This window comes from Crocuta crocuta, unplaced genomic scaffold (genome assembly GCF_008692635.1).
Source record: "Crocuta crocuta isolate KB4526 unplaced genomic scaffold, BGI_CrCroc_1.0 scaffold279, whole genome shotgun sequence".
Lineage (NCBI taxonomy): Eukaryota > Metazoa > Chordata > Mammalia > Carnivora > Hyaenidae > Crocuta > Crocuta crocuta.
Window position 1 is genome coordinate 2,207,714 of NW_027551570.1, and position 20,995 is coordinate 2,228,708.

Sequence of the window (20,995 nt, forward strand, 5' to 3'; positions counted from 1 at the left end):
CAAAAAAAAAAAAAAAAAAAAAAAAGCTCTTTGTTAGAGAAAGACAAATGATGACAATAGTAGTCCCACCAAATCGACTAAATACAGCAGGCCAAATCTAGAAGGAAAAGTAGCAATGGCCCAAAGCCTTTCAATTTGTAGAACTAAATTCCAAGCCAAAGAACTACTATGCATATTGAGTCATTCATTGGACAGTATGTATTGAGGGTCTATTCTGAGTCAAGTACTTCTGCTACGTATGGAAGGGAAGAAACAAAGATCCTGCCCTCATGATGATGAGGGATGGTGCAAACAGGCAACACAAATTAACAAATTACATAGTATATTAGAAAGTGACAGTGCTATTGAAAGAAAAATAAAGAGATGGGTAAAGGGGGATTGGGGGAAAGATAGGATAGAATCTCAATTTTAAGTAGGCCTTTTTGAGAAAGCAACAATATAGCAAAGGCTTGAAGGAGCAGGTGTCTGGTGGAAGAACACCCGAGATGGAGGGAACAGTCAAAGCAAAGTCAAGAGTGGCTGGCTTGCTTGACAATGAGCAAAGACCAGCATGGCGAGAGCACAGTGAGCAAAGGAAAGAGCTGAGCTGCAAGTAGGAGGAATCCTGCGAGGCCTCACAGGCAGTAGGAAGGACTTCAGCTCACTTACTTGACCTGTCGTCTCTCCCTCTCCAACAGGGTCCTCTGGCCTTAAAACAGGGGTAGGGACAGAACACAAGGACAGGAGGCAAGATGTCTCCAAACTCATTTCTTTCTTTCATTTTTTCCTTTGCTCATTTGTATAAAGCCTCCTCTCTTTCTCTTTTCCCTTAGCAATACTCATAGAGGCATCCATTTTTCTGTCACTAGCTTACAGGAGGAAATAATCCAATTTCCTTTCATTTTTAACTTCCAACCCAGGATCGAGTATGCATCCTATTACACAGGGAAGCACAATAACTACTCATACATTCCAGAACTTAAAAATCTCTTTGATATCTAGATGGAAAGGAACTCCAATACCTTAAGCAAGGCTCAGCAACAAAGGATTCTTCTGGAACTACCATAAAGATGCCAAGCTGTCTAGCTAAGAGTTTCATCACTTACTAAGGCCCAAGATTAACGTCAGGGCTAGGGCTTAATAACTTAAGTTCAAAACCCCAAGGAATTATGTAATCTGGGAGTCTGTCCTCATTCACCTAGGTAATCACTTTAGCTTTTGACGAATGATGGATTTTGCATCTGGGCACAAGAGCAGCCACAGTCTACATCTCCTTCTTTGGCAAGCTGTGTACGGGCATGCAGGAAAAGTAGGAGGAACCCTACATGGCCAGAATAAGACTAACCACTGCCCGCATTTGTAACTCCAGATTCTCAGAGACACAGTGACCCAGTGAGACATGAACTGCCTTCATTATGAGGAAGCTTGAGAAGCCGACTTGCTCCAAATTGATCTAAAAGTATTGCTAGTATTACTTCACCTCTACAAGAGCCATCAGCCTTGACAAAACGCTACTTTATGGTTCAAAGGTTTAAGTCTACAGGTTAAGAAATCACTCCATTCTGTGCTTGGGGTTGAAATCCATGGGATCATGCCATAGCTTTTCTTTCCTTTTTTTTTTTAAATGCTTTATTTATTTCTGAATGAGAGAGAGAGAGACAGCATGAGCTGGGGAGGGTCAGAGAGAGAGGGAGACACAGAATCTGAAGCAGGCTCCAGGCTCTGAACTAGCTGTCAGCACAGAGTCCGATGCAAGGCTTGAACCCACAAACCGTGAGATCATGACCTGAGCTGAAGTTGGACGGTTAACCAACTGAGCCACCCAGGCACCCCATGCCATAGCTTTTCACAGAAGACAGTGTTAGGAATGGATTATCTCAGAAGACAATGCTAACTGGGGAACGTTTTCTTGGTATTTGGAGGGTGGGTGGGAAAAAATGCAGAGGGAAAAGAGTAGAGTGAATGTGAACCTTTCCTACTGCCTCAGGCTCTGCCTATTCATTCATTCTTCAAACACTGAGCACTACTACATGTCAATCATAGGACAGGATACCAAAGACACACAAGAAATTTCTGCAGAAATAAAAATCTACCCAGTAGTTCTCAATCTTAGAGGCACACTGGGATTACCGGGAGAGCTCTGGTAAGCCTGATACCACACCTAGCCCTAGATTGATGAAATCAGGATCTTGGGATAAATCCCAGACATCAGTATTCTTTTAAGCTAATGATTACAATGTGTAGACAAACTTGAGCATCTGATCTAAAAGGAAGGGTCACTAGTAATGGATCCGTTAGAAAACACACATACTAGGATGTCTGGATGGCTGTCGGTTAAGCGTCCAACTTCGGCTCAGGTCATGATCTCATGATTCGGTTCATGAGTTGGAGCCCCACATCGAGCTCTCTGCTGTCAGTGTGGAGCCCGCTTTGAGTCCTCTGTCCCCTCTCTCTCTGCCCCTCCCCCCCGGCATTTGTTCTCTCTCTCAAAAATAAACATTTAATAACACACAGGCAGGGGCGCCTGGATGGCTCAGTTGGTTAAGCATCTGGTTTCGGCTCAGGTCATGATCTTATAGCTTAGTGAGTTCGAGCCCCATGTCCGGTTTTGTGCTGACAGCTCAGAGCCTGGAGCCTGCTTCAGATTCTGTGTCTCCCTCTCTCTCAGTCCCTCCCCTGCTCATGTTCGGTCTCTCTCTCTGTCTCTCTGCCTCTCTCTCTCTCGAAAATAAACAACATACAAAAAAGGAGTCCTCCAAGTGGGAAGAGAGGAAGGAAACAATTCATTTTAGAAGGGGAAACAGCAGGGGCGCCTGGGTGGCTCAGTCGGTTAAGCCTCCGACTTCAGCTAAGGTCATGATCTCATGGTTCGTGGGTTCCAGCCCCACAGTCTGGCTCTGTGCTGACAGCTAGCTCTGAGCCTGGAGCCTGTTTCAGATTCTGTATCTCCCTCTCTCTCCAACCCTCCCCTGCTCACGCTTGTTCTCTCTCTCTCTCAGAAAAATAAAACATTTTTTAAAAAAATAGAAGGGGAAACAATATATGTGTGCTTCGGAACATATTTCTTACCCATTGCTTCATGTACAGTTAAATACGTAGGTACCTGCTTCCTCCATAACATTTTTATGTAATTANAAGGGATAAAAGAACATGTATAGTTTAAAATTCTATAAATTATCACGATAAACAAATATATCACAAAATTACTCCTTTTTTTTTTGTTTTTTTTTGCTTTTTGTTTTTTTAGAGTCTATCATTTATAGACCTCTGCCTGAAACTTGCTTTTTTTTTAGTCGTGATATTTATCTTAAAAATTCAGACTAGGGGCACCTGGGTGGCTCAGTTAGGCGTCCAGCTTCGGCTCAGGTCATGATCTCGTGGTCTGTGGGTTTGAGCCCCACGTTAGGCTCTGTGTGACAGCTCAGAGCCTGAAGCCTGCTTCAGGTTCTGTGTCCCCCTCTCTCTCTCAAAAATAAACTAAATAAATAAAGAAATGAACATTAAAAATAGTTTTTAATATAAATAAATAAAAATTAAGCGTAAATTAAAAGCCAAAGGATGAGAATCATTAGCCTAGAATAGATAAGACTTTGGGACTAAATCAAATAGGTGATGCATACCTATTCCTCCTGAAGCTCTGCTCAGGACGTACATTCCTGGAAAAATTTTCCCAGATAGCTGTGTGGAAAGAGACGAGATCTTCCTGCAGCCAAACCTAAGAAAACTAGAATATTCTTTCAGCATATAATAGTAGCCTTCCTCAGACTCTGAAGAAGCAAAGAGGCCATGGGTAGAAAAAAAACGGGCCAGGTTATGGGAAAGACATGAAGTTTGAGGCTATCTGCCATCATGAAAAAGACTGGTAGGAAACTCAGGGAAAGAGTTCTTTCTGAACTCTCCTGCACGGGCTCTTTCTCCCTTTCTTCACTACCCCTCAACACCTTACTCTCAATCAAATCACAGCAGCAACAGGAGAAGGAATGGAGGCAAAGTCAAGGTCAGCAAAATGTTTCAGCTTAGGTTGAAGTTGGTAGAAAGACCACAAGTGACAGAATACAGCATCAATGCCATGGTCTAGAGGAAAGGACTTACAATTATTGAAATGCAATTTCAAACTTAACTCCAACACTTACTATGTGAGCCTAGGGTGAATCACTTAATCTCTCCAAACTTCCTAATCTATAAAGTGGGGTTTAAAGTACCTATCTCACAAGAATGCTGGAGGCTCACAATTAATGTGGGTAGATGCTGAATAAATGGAAATAGTAACAAAGATTACGGTGGCACTGAAAATGATAATAAGCTAGGAGTATTCTGTTAGGTGAAAGGTGCGCAGGGAACAAGGGCTCTATAAATCTTGATGAACTATGACAGTTAATACTTTAAAACAAGGATTTGAAGAGGATGCAACAATGGAATTAGTTTGAGGATACTGGCCCCAAACACCATGAAAGAGGCTACAGTTCTTACTGATTAAAAGACTGGACAGCTTACAAGTTATGTAAAAAATTATGCTCCTCAAAGAATAAATCAACTCCATTTTCACTATAGGGGAGAGCAGTGGGAAGTCACTCAATGGCTCACTAGATGATCTTGATGGATGTTTTTATAAAAAGCAGAAATAAAGAGAAAAAGATGGCTAGATTATATATACACAATCACCCAGTAAGTACATAATATATCAAAATCTATGGGGTATGGTCAAGGCGACATTTAAAAGAAAATATATACCCTTAAATGCATTTATGGGAAAAACACAAAGATTAAAACTATTCATTCAACCCAATAATCTAGAAAAAGAGTAACAAAATAATCTCAAGAAAAACTGACAAAAGGATATTATATGAAAGTTTTTTCAGGAAATCAATAACAAAGAAAATCATATTCCTAACCAGTTTAACAAATGGTTGATTTTTTAATTTTTTTTTTAACGTTTATTTATTTTTGAGAGACACAGAGAGACAGAGCGTGAGTGGGGGGAGGAGCAGAGAGAGAGGGAAAAAGAATCTGAAGCAGGCTCCAGGCTCTGAGCTGTCAGCACAGAGTTCAATGCAGGGCTCAAACTGATGAACCATAAGACCGTGACCTGAGTCGGGCACTTAACCAACTGAGCCACCCAGATGCTCCAAAACGGTTGATTTTTTTTAAAAAGACATTAAAATAAACAAACTCTTGACAATTCTAATGAAGGCAGAAAAAAAGGACAATGCGAAAGGAAATAAAACTACCCGATTTATTTTACAATTATAAATAAGTACTCTGTAGAAGTTTATACCACAAATGCCTTCCTAGGAAAATATAAATTATCAAACCTGATTTAATAAGTAGTGAAGTTTTCTAACAACCCTAGAAGAAAACAAAAAGGTAGTCAAAGATCTAAAAAAGGCCCCAGGATCAGATGGTTTTATAGGTAAGTTCCAGTTAATTCTCAAGAACTATGCAAAGTAAATATAATGTAAACCACACATGAAAGTTTTAATTTTCTAGTAGTCACATTTTAAAAAGTAAAAAAAAAATTTTTTTGATTTAAATAAATTTAAATAATGTCTAAAATATTACCATTTTAACAGGTAATCAGTACAGAAACACTATTAAAAGGACATTTTACATAGTTTTTTATGCTAAGTCTTCAAAATGCAAGGGATATATGACAGCGCATTTCAATTCAGACTAGCCACATTTCAGGTGTTCAACAGTCATTTGTGGCTAGTGGCTACCATACTGGGCTCAGAAGAGAAGATTAGTCCTTTGTATTATAAAGGGTTTCAGAGCATTAGAAAAAGATGTACACTCAATGTCATTCTATGAGCCCAAATAATCCTGACACAAAAACAGAATACAGACAGCAAAACACACTAATAAAGTCACTAGCCCAATCTCACAAAAAGCATTTTACAAAGGAAATGGAAATAAGATATTTGTAAATTAAATCCAACAGTTCACAATTAAAATCATGCATTTTGACTGGCAGATAAGAACTAAGCAAAGTTTATTACAAAAATGCAAAGATAAACATTGCAAACAAATTAATTACATGAGCAAACTAAGAAAAATAATTACAACTGATGCCACAGAAGCTTTTCATAAAATTCTATCTCAATTTCTGATTTTAAAAAAATAGCAAATTTGCCACAGAAGAAAATTATCTTAACTCAAAAACAAACAGTATACTAAATTAAGAGATACATTATTCCTATTAAAGTAATCATAACAAGGAAGCCCTCAATACATCCACTGTTCAACACTGGCCGTGAAGTAAACAAAAGCTATAAAGATTGGTAGGTAATTCTTAGAAATTATCAAAACTTACAAAGAAATCAGTAAATTGACTGAATAAGATCACTATATAAAAATCAGAATCTTTTCTCTATATCAGCAATAACCACTAAGAAAATGTAATAGAAAAAAAAAAAAGATCCTAATAGCAAAAATCATCAAATACCTAGAAACAAATCTTCAAGGAGATGAGTAAGGTCTATATACAGAAAACTATAACTTTCCACTAAAGATTGGATGAATTTCTGCATTGAAATGAAGAAATATGCATTGCTCATGAGAGGATTGTAAAGATATTAATTTTATAATTTATAATACAGTAAATCCATATTGTAAAGATATCAATTCTCCTCAAAAAAATTTTTTAATGTTTTTATTTATTTCTGAGAGAGAGAGACACAGCGTGAGCAGGGGAGGGTCAGAGAGAGAGGGAGACACAGAATCTGAAACAGACTCCAGGCTCTGAACTAGCTGTCAGCACAGAGCCTGATGCGGGGCTCGAACCCATGAACCGTGAGATCATGACCTGAGCCAAAGTCGGACACTTAACCGACTGAGCCACCCAGGCTCCCCCTCCTCAAATTTTTAAGTTCCATAAACCAGATCAGTTGAGAGACTAAACAATTATAACACATATAACAAAGTATTAATATTCAGAATATATAAAGATCATCTACAAAACAATAAGTAAAAAGCACATCTGACAGGGAAAAATTTGTAAAGTCAGATGATTCCAAGAAAAATGAATGCTAATGTTAAATAAACCTATACAAAATGGTCAAAATAATTAGTAATATAGAAATGAAAAATTAACAGTCCAGCGAGAGATTTCCTCATATTAATTAAATTAGCAAAAAGAAAGAAAGAAAAAGTTGACATTGATATATAAGGTTGACCAAGATGTGAAGAAACACACACCTTCATATACCACATGTGGGAAGAGACACTTGCACAGCTTTTCAGAAGCGAAATCGGACTGTTGGTGCCCTTTGGCCCAAGTGCACTACTTAGAAGCTTTCCTACAGAAATATACACATGTGCTCAATGATATTTGCACACCATTTATTAGAGCAAAAGAAAAAATATATGTCAGGTAAAACCTGACCAAAAAGAAAAGAATTTATTAAATTATGTAGATTGGTACCACAGACCATTATACCATGTTTATCAATATGACAAACTGTGTGGACTTGGGACCTCTCTAGGTCCTAGTAAAAGGGAGAAAAAGCAAACTACAGAACAATACTAGGCATAATCCAATATATCTTTTAAGAATACAAGTGAATATGCAATTTAAGCATGTAATATGTATTTAGATATACAAACAAACCAGACAGATACATACTTATGGGGGCACAGAAGTGGGAGAGGGAGAGGGACATTCATGTTGTACTTTAACATTCTTTTTCTATTTTAAAGTTTATTTGTTTTGAGAGAGAGAGACAGAGAAAGAAAGCAAGCACGAGAGGGGCAGAGAGAGAGAGAATCCCAAGCTGGCTTAGAGCTGTCAGTGCAGAGCCTAATGTCAGGCTCAATCTCACAAACCCTGAGATCATGACCTGAGGTGAGATCAAGAGTCAGATGCTTAACCAACTGAGCCACCCAGGAGCCCCCACGCTGTACTTCAGATTTCCCTCTATGGTATTCATATTCATGGGTTGCTAGCTAATTTTCTTTAATATGAATTCATCTGAAGGGAAAACATAATTCTAGAAAAATTCCAAGGACTGTAACAAAGGCTCAGTATAAATCGGTCATGGGGGATGAAATGTAGCAACCACATCCTTATCACAAACCACATTTATGAATTCAAGGATCCAAAACTTTTCTCCCCGTGGGGTTGCTTACATAATCTCCTTCTTTTTCCTAAGGTTGAAGCCAAAATATAACAAGCCTGCAATTCTTGGAGAAGACAATACAGATTTTTAGAGATAGAAATTCTAACTTCATTACTGCAACAGATTAAGAGGAATCAACCCAGAAAAAAAAGTTTGTTCCACTCCCTGTCTTAACATGACAGGGAATGGCCGTGTTCATGGGGGTCTGAAAATGGGTCAAAGATTTCAGGGCAGAGAGATTTGGAATAATAAAGTCTCATATTCTCCCTGCTAATAAAAAAAAAAAAATGTTACATCCCAAGTATTAACCGCACTTCCTTAAGCTACCTGTGATAGAAGTACTCAATGAATTGTAGCAACAATAAACACTTCAACATGTAACTGAATAAAGGACTTTTCTTTCAAAACTGGCTCACTGTGCTTCCCCCACTGAGTCTTGGGATCCCAGCAGCTTTCACAAAGTAGACTTTTATTTCTTTTGCTCAGAACAACTGAGACTTTTTCCAAGTAAATGGAAAACTCCCTGAAAATGAATCGGAAGATCAAAGGACAGAGAGAGCAAAGGAGGGAGAAAACATCAGCAAAACGCTGAGAAGTATTTTAGTTCTGTCAGCCCCACGGCACTGCAGCTGAGCTGGGCAGTGTGTGCACACAGCCGCAGGTGGGCATCCGGTCTCCAAAAGGTAGTAGGTCCAAGTTGAGATGCGTCCTAAGTGTAAAATAAACACTAGGTTTCAAAGACTTCGTGCTAAACACAGAGAATGTTAAAATATCTCATAAAGAATTATTTTATATTGATTACATGTTATAATGAGATCCATTCTAAGAGTTCAATAAACACTAGATTTCAAAGACTTAGTGTCAAACTCAAAAGAAGAATACTAAAATATCTCATGAAGAATTATTTTATGGTATTACATGTTATAATGATATTGGAGAATATTAAGTTAAATAATATACTAAAATTAATAAAATTTAATAGTTGGTTTCTCTCTCGCTCTTTTTTTTTTTTTTTTAATTTGGCATAGTGGGTGCAAGTCCACTTAGAATCCCATACGGGACCGTATCTGAAAACAGGTATGATTTTTTGTAGATATGGTTACTTAAGGATGTTGAGATGAAATTATCCTGGATGTAGACCGGGCCCTAAAATCAATAACTGGTGCATTTATAAAAGAAAGGAGAGGGAGATCTGGACACTGCGTCACAGACACGGAGACACACGGGCCAGGGGAAGACAGGGGCAGAGGCTAGAGTGACACACCTACACACCAAGGCCCGCCGAGGATGGCCAGGAGGCAAGAAGGGATTCTTTCCAGAGCCTTTGGAGGGAGCATGGCCCTGCTGGCCCCTGGATTTCAGACCTCTGGCCTCCAAAACCGTAAATAAGGAAAGTTTCTGTTACTTAACCCCCCCTTGTTGGTGACAATTTGTTATGGCAGTCCTAGGAAACCAGTACATGTGGCTACTGGAAGATTACATGTGCCAAGTGACATGTGTGGCCCATACTACATTTCTACAGGACACTGCCTGCTGCACTCGAGTTTCAAAGGGATCTAACCCCCAAAACCCAAGTCTTTGCTACAGACCCTAAGAGCTTCTGCCCAGAACAGTCGCAACATTTCCTACATGGTTCTAAGGGGTTGAAGTTCTACCCCCCTGAGGTATCCGGAAATCCCTTGAACTTGGCTCGCTTGTTTCAGGACTTTTTCTGTTTTCTCTTTTGGTAGGATATGCAAAGTACTTCCTACACGTGTACGTGCACCATGGGACGTTTGAGACCTAAGTGCACAACACTGTAGACCACGTGGGACTTCTTGCCCAGGTTGCTCAAGAGGACATACTAAAGAAAACACTCACTGCCATTATCCTTGACTGCCAGCAACGCACTCTCCACCACATGTTCCAAGCTGCTGCTACCATGCCCTCTGCTTGGCCTTCGTATCTCTTTTCCAGATGTGCAGGCCTAGCCACCGTTCTTCCAGATAAGACGTTTTCCTTCAAAATACCTTTCCCACATGTCTCCTTAATTAGGCAAGACAGCTGCTAGCTACAGGAGGTCCCGAGGGGACTGGCCTCGCAGCTTTAACAAAGTACCATCTGAAGGACAACCTTTCAGGGAGCACGCTGCCAAGCCAATTACTGCAGCAGCTAGCAACCCAGGCACAGGGAGGGCAGAGCTCCCCAGGGGACTTCATCTCCCCCCAGAGCACATCTCTGCAGACGTGGCAGAACCGCAAGAGAAGAAAAAGCCACTGGATTGCTTCCACAGGCCCAGGATGTAGGTAGTTTTGCCCCAGTAGAATCCCGGGTTAGACGGCAAGGGAGGGCCACAGGCTTCACTGTAATATGCAGAGGCCGGGCTGGAGAAGAAGGAAGCTAAGCTGGATAAACAAGCAATCGTGACTCAGATGACAGATAGATAAGGGAGCAGGGGTGCTCACAGTTCATTCGGTGTCAATGAGTGAGATGGGCGTGCAGACGTTTGGGTGCCATCCAGGGGCACACGAGAAAGAGGGCCAAGCTGACTAGGAGGATTCAGTCATGCTTACAATACTGCGAAGTCCTATTTGCTGGAAAACTGACATCAGGGCAGGGATGTCAAGAACACACTGAAGGGAAATTTATGGAGTAAAACTGTGAATCCAACATTTAGTAAGCACCTAAAATGAGAAAAAGCACCTGTATACTTGTTCTTATCTTATCCTGTATGAGGAAGGTATTAATTATCCCCATTAGTCAGAAGAAAAAGCTGAGGCTCTAAGATGTTAAGAGATTTGTCAGAACTTTTTCAGTCTACCCTGCAGAAGCCCTCGCTGAGTACGTTCAGGCAGGTAACTGGTCCGGTGGTTGTGTGTGGCCCTGGCTCCACTTTACTCCAGGTAAAAGTAGAATGTTTAAAAGTCAACACCAAAACCATATGAGACACAATTTCGTACCCTCAAGGATGGCTATAGTCAAAAGAGCAGACTGGGGCACCCGTGTGGCTCAGTTGGTTAAGCATCCGGCTTCAGCTCAGGTCATGACCTCACGGTTCATGGGTTCGAGCCCCGCACCGGGCTCTGTGCTGACAGCTAGCTCAGAGCCCGGAGCCTGTTTCAGATTCTGTATCTCCCTCTCTCTCTCTGACCCTCCCCTGCTCTCGCTGTCTCTCTCTCTCTGTCTCTCTCTCAGAAATAAATAAAACATTAAAAACATCTTTTTTAATAAAAAAAAAAAAGAACAGATAATAATAATGGGGCACCTGAGTGGCTCAGTCAGTGAGCATCCGACTCTTGATTCTGACTCAGGTCATGATCCAAGCCCCAGATCAGACTCCACACTGGGCATGGAGCCTGTTTAAGATTCTACCTCTCTGGGGCGCCTGGGTGGCTTAGTCGGTTAAGCGTCCGACTTTCGCTTAGGTCGTGATCTCGCGGTTCGTGGGTTCGAGCCCCGCGTCGGGCTCTGTGCTGACTGCCAGCTCGGAGCCTGGAGCCTATTTCAGAATCTGTATCTCCCTCTCTCTCTGACCCTCCCCTGCTCACGCTGTCTCTCTCTCTCTCCTAGAAATAAATAAAAATATTTAAAAAAAAAAAAAAGAGTTTAAAAAAAAAGATTCTACCTCTCTTTCTCTCCCTCTGCCCCTCTTCCTCTGTCCCTCTCCCTGCTCACACTGTCTCTCTAAAAATTAAAACAACAAAAGAGCAGATAATACAAAATGTCGACAAGGATGTAGAGAAACGGGAATCTTCATTGTTGGAGGGGATGCAAAATGGTAGCCACTATAGAAAGAGTTTGGCAGTTTGAAAGTTAAACATAAACCAATGGAATAGAATAGAGAGCCCAAAAATAAATGCTCACATAAATGATCAAATGATTTCTGCGAAGACCATTCAATGGAGAAAGGGTAGTTTTTTCAACAAGTGATGCTGGGAAAACTGGAGACTACCTTGGAAACGAATGAAGATGTTGGACTCTTACCTTAAATCTGGTTGGCTCAGTCAGTAAGCGTCTGACTCGATTTTGGCTCAGGTCATGATCTCATCATTCATGAGATCAAGCCCCAAGTTGGGCTCTGTGCTGGCAGTGAAAAGCCTGCTTGGGATTCTCTCTCTCCCTCTCACTTCCCCTATCCCACTTGCTCACCAGTTCCCTCACTCAAAATAAATATTTTTAAAAAACAGAAAAATTGGATTTAATCAAAAGTAAAAACTTCTGTGCATCAAAGAACACAGTTAATAGAGTGAAAAGGCAACCCACAGAATGAAACAAAATATTCGCCCAAATACTTGATAAGGGGTAATATCCAGCATATATAAAGAACTCCTACAACTCAACAACAAAAGAAGAAACAGCCCAAAAGGGCAAAAGACCTGAACAGACATTTCCCCAAAGACAAATGGCCAATAAGCCCATGAAAAGATACTCAACATCACTAGTCACCAGGGAAATCCAAATCAAAACTAGAATAAGATAGCCCCTCATACTCACTAGGATGGCTATTATCAAAAACTGACCAGAACAAGTGTTGGTAAGAATGCAGAGAAACGGGAACCCTTGTGTGTTGTTGGTAGAAAGGGAAATTGGTGCAGCCACTATGAAAAACAGTATGACAATTCCCCAAAATATTAAAAATAGAATTACCATATGACCTAGCAATTTTAAAGAATTGAAAGCAGGAACTTAAAAGAAATATTTGTACACCCAAGTTCACGAAAACATTCTTTATAGATGGTAAATTTTATGTGATGTACATTTTACCACAACTTTTAAAAACGATATTTTTAAGTTAAACATAAATTTACCACATGGCCCAGCAAACCTATTCCAAAGTATCTGCTGAAGAGAAATGAAAACATGTATCCACACAAAGATTTGCACACAGATGTCCACAACAACATTATTCATATTAATTAGCCACAAAGCAGAAAGAATCCAAATGTCCATCAACTGGTGAGTACATAAACAAAATATGGGATATCCATACAGTGGAATATTATTTGGCATTAAAAAAAGAATGAGATGCCAATACACACACACACACACACACACACACACACACACTACATGAATGAAACTCAAAAACATTATGCTAAGTATATGAAGCCAGCCACATACCATATAATTCTATTTATATGAATGTCCATAAAAGGTAACTTTACAGATCTAGAAAGTTGATTAGTTTGGGGCACCTGCGTGGCTCAGTAGGTTAAGAGTCTGACTCTTGATTTCAGCTCAGGTCATGAGATTGAGCCCCATGTTGGGCTCTGCACTGAGCAGGAAGCCTGTTTAAGATTCTCTCCTTCCCTCTGCCCACCCCCCCTTGTTCCTGCACCGGAAGGAAGGAAGGAAGGAAGGAAGGAAGGAAGGAAGGTAGATAGATAGATATAGTCTGAGGCTGGAGTGCAAATGGGATTGTCTACAAATAGACACACATCTTTTTGGGGATATGGAAATCTAAAACTCAATTTCCTAAAAATCATTGAATTATACACTTAAAACCAGAGACTTTGGGGCATCTGACTATATCTCACTGACACTTTTTAAAAAGGCAAGAACTACTAATAGCCAATTATCACTTCAAATACAGGTCTTCTGCCGTGTTTCAACAAAATGTGTCCCAAAATTGAAGCACATTTTCTACTCACAAATTAAAGAAGCTTAATAAGCTACATTTAGAATACACACACACACACACACACACACACACACACACACACACACAGAGCAAATGGGAGCCTCCATCTCTGTCCTTCTCTGATCTAAAAAGGCAAAAGAAGTTCATTGTCTCTGGGGCCACACCTCTGCTGTCAGAATTTGTCAGCAGAAAGGAAACAGCAAATGATGGGCATAAGTCTTTAAGTAGGTTGTCCTGTTTTTAAAATTCATAGAGACTTTGAAACAATTAAAACTTGCTAATAATAAAGCCATATTGCTGGTGCTTCTTTTGGGTTACCCTCATTCAACACTCTGACTTGCTGACATCCAACTTTCCGGCGCATTCATAGCTTCATTCGAGCCTAACAGGATTCTAAATGGATTCTGTACAGTGAGTCGAGTTCCCCTCCTGGAACTGTGCTATAAACTATGTGGTGCAGCCTCCAGCGGGTAGAGGAAGGGAGACTGACACTTCTGGATCTGGAGACAAGGAAAGAGACTGAACGCAGGGATGGAGGACAGGTGAGAGGGCTAACATTTTCATGTGCCTCCATCACGAGCTGCCTGAACTGTCCTCTTAACGGTGTGCATGTGTGACTATGAAAAAAAAAAACCCTTCTGAATCCCATTTGAAAACAACACCTGGAGTCTCCTGTAAGCAGTAGAGATACCAATAAATCCAGAGGTGAACTGCTTTGGAGGCAATCTGCATAATGCTCTTGTGATTTGAGCAGTGCTTCTCAAACTTTAATCTGCTCATGAATCACCCAGGAAATCTTGTTAAAATGCAGATTTAGAGTCAGTAAACCTAGGGTGGGCCCTAAGATGTTGCATTTCCAAAAAGGTCCCTGCATATCTAAAAAGGTCCCAGGTGAGGACCGCCCTTAATAGTAGAAAAGACTTGAAAGGAGAAAGTGGTCTGATGGATGTATTAATACCTTCCTCTTTCCCTGGGGCTAACTTCAGCTTAACCCCAGGGAAACTGTAAATGGCTAGGTAATCCTTTCGGGGACAGAGGCTCTCTCTCTCTGCACTGTGAAAGTCCTTCCGGCTCACACAGTTGTACATGGAAGGCCAGCACACACCATAAAGCTAGGACTTAAAACTGGGATTTTAAAAATCGGGGTGCTTCCTTTAAGATTTTATTTTTAAGTAATCTCTACACCCAATGTGGGGCTCGAACTCACAACCCCGAGATCCAGAGTCCCATGCTCCACCAACGGGGTCAGCCAGGTGCCCCCCAAATCTGGGTACTTTTGGCACAAGTGAAAAGAAGACAGTGGGAGTGGGGGCTGAGAGACCTACAATTCAAAGTAAAAAACAGGAGTGGAAGGCTCCCCAGTGTGGTGGTCCAGGCAGAAATATCTCAAAAGACCTTAACGAAGAGTGCCATTTCGGTCTGGAAAGTCACAAGGACTCAAAGCAAATACTGAAGAGTGGTCAAGGACACAGGAGGAGAATGGAAATCATGCCATGAGGAAATGACCCAGGTAGAAACACCGTATTCAAACTCTCCTCTTCCAAGCTCTCTTCCAAGCTCTCAAGATTACTCCAACATCAACAGAAAACCTCCATGACCTCACCATCTGGAAGAAGTCCTCTGCCTGGTCTGGAGCTCAGTCAGGAACTTCATGCCCTCTTTATGCTACATCATCAGGTCTGCCCGAATCAAAGGCTCACCCTCAGCCATGACCTCAAATGGTAGTAAATGACTCCAGTGCTACCAAATCACCTAGGGAGGAGCCAGACTCTTCATCACATCTGAGTCATGTCTCCAGGTCCAACCCAAACACACATTACCCATGGGAGGGCCTCAAGAGGTCCTGAATGACACCAAGGCCAAGAATCTGGTGCCCCAGAACCCTAAAACCCAGACAATCACTGGAATCTTTTTTTGTTGGTTGGTTTGTTTATTGAGAGAGAGAGAGAGAGAGAGAGTGTGTGTGTAAGCAGGAGAGGGACAGAGAGAGAAAGAGAGGAAAAGAATCCCAAGCAGGCTCTATGCTGTCAGCGCGGAACCTGATCTCACCACCATGAGACCATGACATGAGCCATGATTAAAAGTCAGACACTTAACCGACTGAGCTACCCAGGCACCCCTGGAACCTCTTTTACTACACACAGAACCGATCTCAGACTTCATCGCTGAACGTGCCAAAGCAGACAACTCAGTCTTCAATACAGTGGAGAGACTTATCAAACTGCCTGGGTGACATGGAGCAGGCCAGACAACCAGCTGACAGACAGAATTTTTCATTCTTCAGCCTGCTGTTCTGGCATCAAGTCAGCTGGGGTGAGCAAAATAAACAGTGCCATATATAAACACTGCTTCCTTGGACAGCTCACATTCCCATGGTATCCGTCATTATCTGGACTGAGGACTCCCAAATCCACATAACCAGCCGAACCTGCAAAGCAGAACGTCCAGCCTCCTTCCCGACTGCCCACACCTGGCATCTCTGCCCAGTAAGCTTTCCATTAGGCTTCCCCTCAACCCCAACACCCCTCTTCAACTAGCCTATTCCCTCCAGTGGTGATGCCTTTCCTTAGGATCTCTGTATTCAGTGCCTTCACCCAAGGCCTTCTGATTCTTCTTTCCAAGTCGCTCCCAGATTTGCACCTTCTCCATTCTCATGGGCAGGGCCCTGGGTCAGGGTTTTAATAGCCAGTTAGAAGAAACTGCTTTTGGGGCACCTGGGTGGCTCAGCCAGTTAAGCATCCAGCTTCATCCCAGGTCATGATCTCATGGTTCGTGAGAGAGAACGCTAAGCCGGGCTCTATGACGACAACTCGAAGCCTGCCTGGGATTCTCTCTCTGCCGCTCCCCCAATTGAGCACGCATATTCTCTCTCTCAAAATAAAAACTTACAAAAATAAATAAAATGCCATCTAACTGGGGCACCTGAGTAGTTCAGTCGGTTGAGTGTCCAAGACTTGATTTAGACTCAGGTCATGATCCCAAAATCGTGGGATGGAGTCAGGCATCGGGCTCCATGCTGAGTGTGTAGCCTGCTTAAGATTCTCTCTCCCTCTCCCTCTGCCCTTCCCTGCTCATGCTCTCTTAAAATAACATAACATGGCATAACATAAAACGCCATCTAACAACATCAAGCATTTCTGCCTGATACTTTCCAAGGCAATTTGTGCCTACATCATCTTATTTTCCCCTCCCAATAACCCCACAGGACAAGTAATTCAATGCTTACAGAGGGGGTGTGGCTTGCCTGAGCTACCCCAGCTGGCAAAGGAGCAGGGAGCCAAAACCAAAACCTAGAGCTTTTCGCTGGCACTCTAAAATATCTCGGGTCTCCTCCTTCTTAAAGTGCAAAGACTCACTTATATTTAATGAATTCAGTCCAAAATTTTCTACCTGAAATTCAAGACTTTCTATCAACTGATTTCTTCTTCACCCAAAGAGAGGATCCGATTTCCCACTATTTCTGTGTACTTGTTTTTCCTTTTCCTCCAGTTTGGCTGGTCTCTTTAAGATCAGTAGTTATTATTAGCTCTGCTTTTAACTGTAATAGTAGCTACCAGTTTTTTGAGCAATTAAAATATTCCAGATACTAAACCAAACTGCTAAGGGAATTGCCTCATTTTATTATCAAGACAATACTTGACTACGAAAAGACACACCTGACTGGACACGTCCAGAAAAAGGACTCTTTTCCTCCACACCAAACCTGCCTCTGATAGTCTTGCCCCACCTGGTAAACGGAACCACCATCCTTTCCAGTGCTCAGGCTAAAAACCTAGGCGTCAAGTTCATTTCTGTCTTTTCCTCACCGCCATCCCCCAACAAACCATGTTCTGCTGCCTCTACATTCATAATATTGCCCCAAACTATCTACTCCTACCCCCTCCACGTGCAAGACACCATCCCACTTTTCACCTACCCTGCACCAACTTCACATGGCCCTCTTTTCTTCCTCTTGCACACTTTCTTTTTCTCAAAGCAGCCAAGGGAGATGCTTTCAAATGGAAATCTTACCTGAATCTATCTGAAACAGCCCAGATGCCCATTAACAGGTAAATGAATAAACAAACTGGTTCATCCATACGGCAATTAATACCTCTCTGCAATAAAAAGATGTTAATCACTGATGCATGCAACATGGATGAATCTCAAAAATACTACACTGAGGGAAAGAAGAACACTATGTCCTATTTGGCATATGAAATTCTAGAGCATCAAAACTAGTATATCATGGTACAAAGTAGATCAGTGGTTGCTTCTGAGGGCGAGGTACTTGAATGGCGAGGAGCAGAAGGGAATGTTCTAGGATGATTAAAATGTTCTGGTCTTGATACGCATTTGTTGAAACTATCAGAAATGGAAATCAGAAGCACCTGGGTGGCTCAGTCAGTTAAGCATCTGACTTGGGCTCAGGTCACGATCTCGTGGTTTGTGAGTTCCAGTCCTGCTTCAGGTGAGCTCGAGCCCTGTTTCAGGTGAGCCTACTTCTCTCTCTCTGCCCCTTGCTCACTTGTGCCGGAAGGAAGGAAGGAAGGAAGGACTGAACGAAGGAAGGAAGGAAGGAAGAAGGGAGGGAGAGAGGGAGGGTGGAGCTATATCATTTTTTTTTAAAAAGAAGTGGCAATCAGATCATTTCACTGTGTAAAAATTATAAGCACTTGGCCATTGACCCCATCCACCTCTCCCACTTCATCTCCTACACTTGTCCCCTTGCCCCCATCTACCCATGAAGGTCACCTGGCCAACCTTGAGCATACCAAACCATTTCTCCCCACAGAGTCTATGCACTGCCCACCTGGCATCCTCACCCCCCAACACACACACACACACACACACACACACACACACACACAGACACACAGACACTCCCCACCCCCAATGGCTGGCTTCTTGTTATCATTCAGGCCCCCGTCCTTGTCCCATCCACAGAGAGACCTTTATGGGCACATATCCGAAGGACTCCCCAGGCACTCTCATTTACTTCTCTGTTTTCATTCTCTGTGTGGCACTTACCACTTTCTGTTATTTTCTTGTTTACTGTCTGCTTCTGCTACCAGAAAGCAAGCTCTGCAAGAATAAAAACCCATCTGTCACTGTATCCCCAGCATCTAAATCAATGCCTGGCACAGTATATAACAGTTTGTTGAATGAATGGATAGAGTTGACAATATCACACTCTCCATATTCAGCTATGCAATCTGAGGCGTGTAAAGGGTAAGTAAGCTTCCCACGCTCACGCGGCGAGAAAGCAGCAGCATTTCAGCATTCAAACCCAGGCAGTCTTGCCTAGGTCCACGTTCCAAAACACTCTGATGTCCTGCTCCCTTCACTTTTGCGTCTCTGCTGTTTTATACCATTCCTCCACCGAGGCTGAGCCTCTCTCCTCACACTTCCAACTGCCCCCAGCGGCTGATGGTTTTTCTCTGCGCTGACTTCATGCTTGATTATTCACTTGAATTTTTCTTTCCCTCCCTATCTGTCTCCCCAGCAAGATGTGGGGCTCCTTGTGGCTTTCACTTCCTTTTCTCACTTGCCACCCACCAGGACAGAGCCTGGGCACAGGCACCTAACAATACCCATGGACGGGTCCCCTTGGAGGTGGGGTGAGTCAGGTTATCCTGTGGGTATGTGCAAATCCTGGGTTACATGACTCACTTTGCTATTTCAAAGTATGCTGACCTTGACTTCCTTGGCATTCTGCCACCCAGTTTCAACACTGGCTTGCTAGAGCTGATGCAAATTAGAGCTGCCACCATCAGTCACTGTGATACTAGGTCTCATCCCTGTACTTCTGGAATCTCCTGCATACCACATAGGCCTCACCGAGGGCTGCACAGACCAAGAGCATGCAACGGATGGGGACTTTTTAGGAGGGTGTAGAACTAATGGAGGCATCCCCGTATGCCCTACCCTGATGTCACTGAAGGGGTTACTCAAAGCCTCCTCCTAAGGTTAGGTGATGTATCACTCCAAACGGATCATGAGAGATGTTATTCACACTTTATGCAAAATAAATGTATGCGCCTCCTGATTTAAAAAATAATAAACCTTGTGTCTGTGTTTCTGGCTACAAACAGAAGAACAAATTAAAGAAAGCCTACTGTTGCCTTTAGTTTAAGTAGGCAGCAAAGCAACAAAAAATATAAACAGTAGTTAGAAAACACGCCTTTGGGGGCACCTGAGTGGCTCAGTCAGTTAACCATCTAACATCGGTTCAGGTCATGATCTCAGTTTGGGGGATCAAGTCCCGCGTTGGGCTCTGTGCTGAGCACTTGGAGCCTGCTTTAGATTCTGTGTTTCCCTCTCTCTCTGCCCCTCCCCCTTCTCAAAAATAAATAAACATTAAAAAGAAAGAAAGAAAGAAAACATGCCTTTGTAGGTGATTTTTGTTTTCTAGTCCACTAACACAATGTAGACTTTTAGAATATATGGTAGAATTAAAAACACTTCACTTCATAGGGTTTTTTTGTTTGTTTTTTGTTTTTTTGATATAGAAAAAGACAGGGCATGAGCAGGGGAGGGGCAGAGAGAGAGGGAGACACAGAATCTGAAGCAGGCTCCAGGCTCTGAGCTGTCAGCACAGAGCCAGATGCAGGGCTCAAACTCACAAACCGTGAGATTGTGACCTGAGCCGAAGTCAGACGCTTAACCAACTGAGCCACCGAGGTGCCCCTCACTTCATAGGTTTTAACCCGCTGGTCTCACAATATAACATGCTTGTGAGAATTTACTTCCAATTTGCAGAAGAGGAAGTGGTGGTCAAAGAAGTTCACATCATTCTCGCAGAGAAGGATTAACTCACACCCACTGTGAAGGAGCTCATGCTCTCCTTGCTTGTCTCCGAAATCAGGCCATCTGACAAGTACTGCAAGTCATCAGGTCTGCTGTGAGCTCACCGGGACCCACACTTAGCTACAGAGTCAGAAGATGCTGTTCCAGCCACAGCTCAGCAACCATACAGCTTTGGGCCAGTCACTAAACATCTGAGCTTCAAGTGCCTTGTCCCTACACACAATCTCCCCTCCTCCAATCTCACAAAGCCTGTGAATATGAAATTCACTGGGAATAAGAAATTACCAAGGTATCTGACAAATATGTATTAAGTACCTGCTATGTGCAAGCCATAGTCAGTGGACCGGGAATACAAAGTGAACCAAAGTCCCAGCTTCATGAAACGTCTATTGTCACAAAGGAAACAATACTATTATATATCCAAGTGTTGAAAACTGCAGAAAAGGAAAGCAAAACAGGTAACCTTATAGAGTGATGGGGCGCTGCTATATTT

The 20,995-nt window shown here is 42.2% G+C and overlaps 1 protein-coding gene across 1 annotated transcript in view; it reads right to left on the bottom strand.

The window, feature by feature from the left end:
- KAT2B (lysine acetyltransferase 2B) overlaps window positions 1-20,995 on the bottom strand; it is a 99,425-nt gene that overhangs the window by 68,267 nt on the left and 10,163 nt on the right. The gene's annotated exons all lie outside the window — the stretch shown is intronic.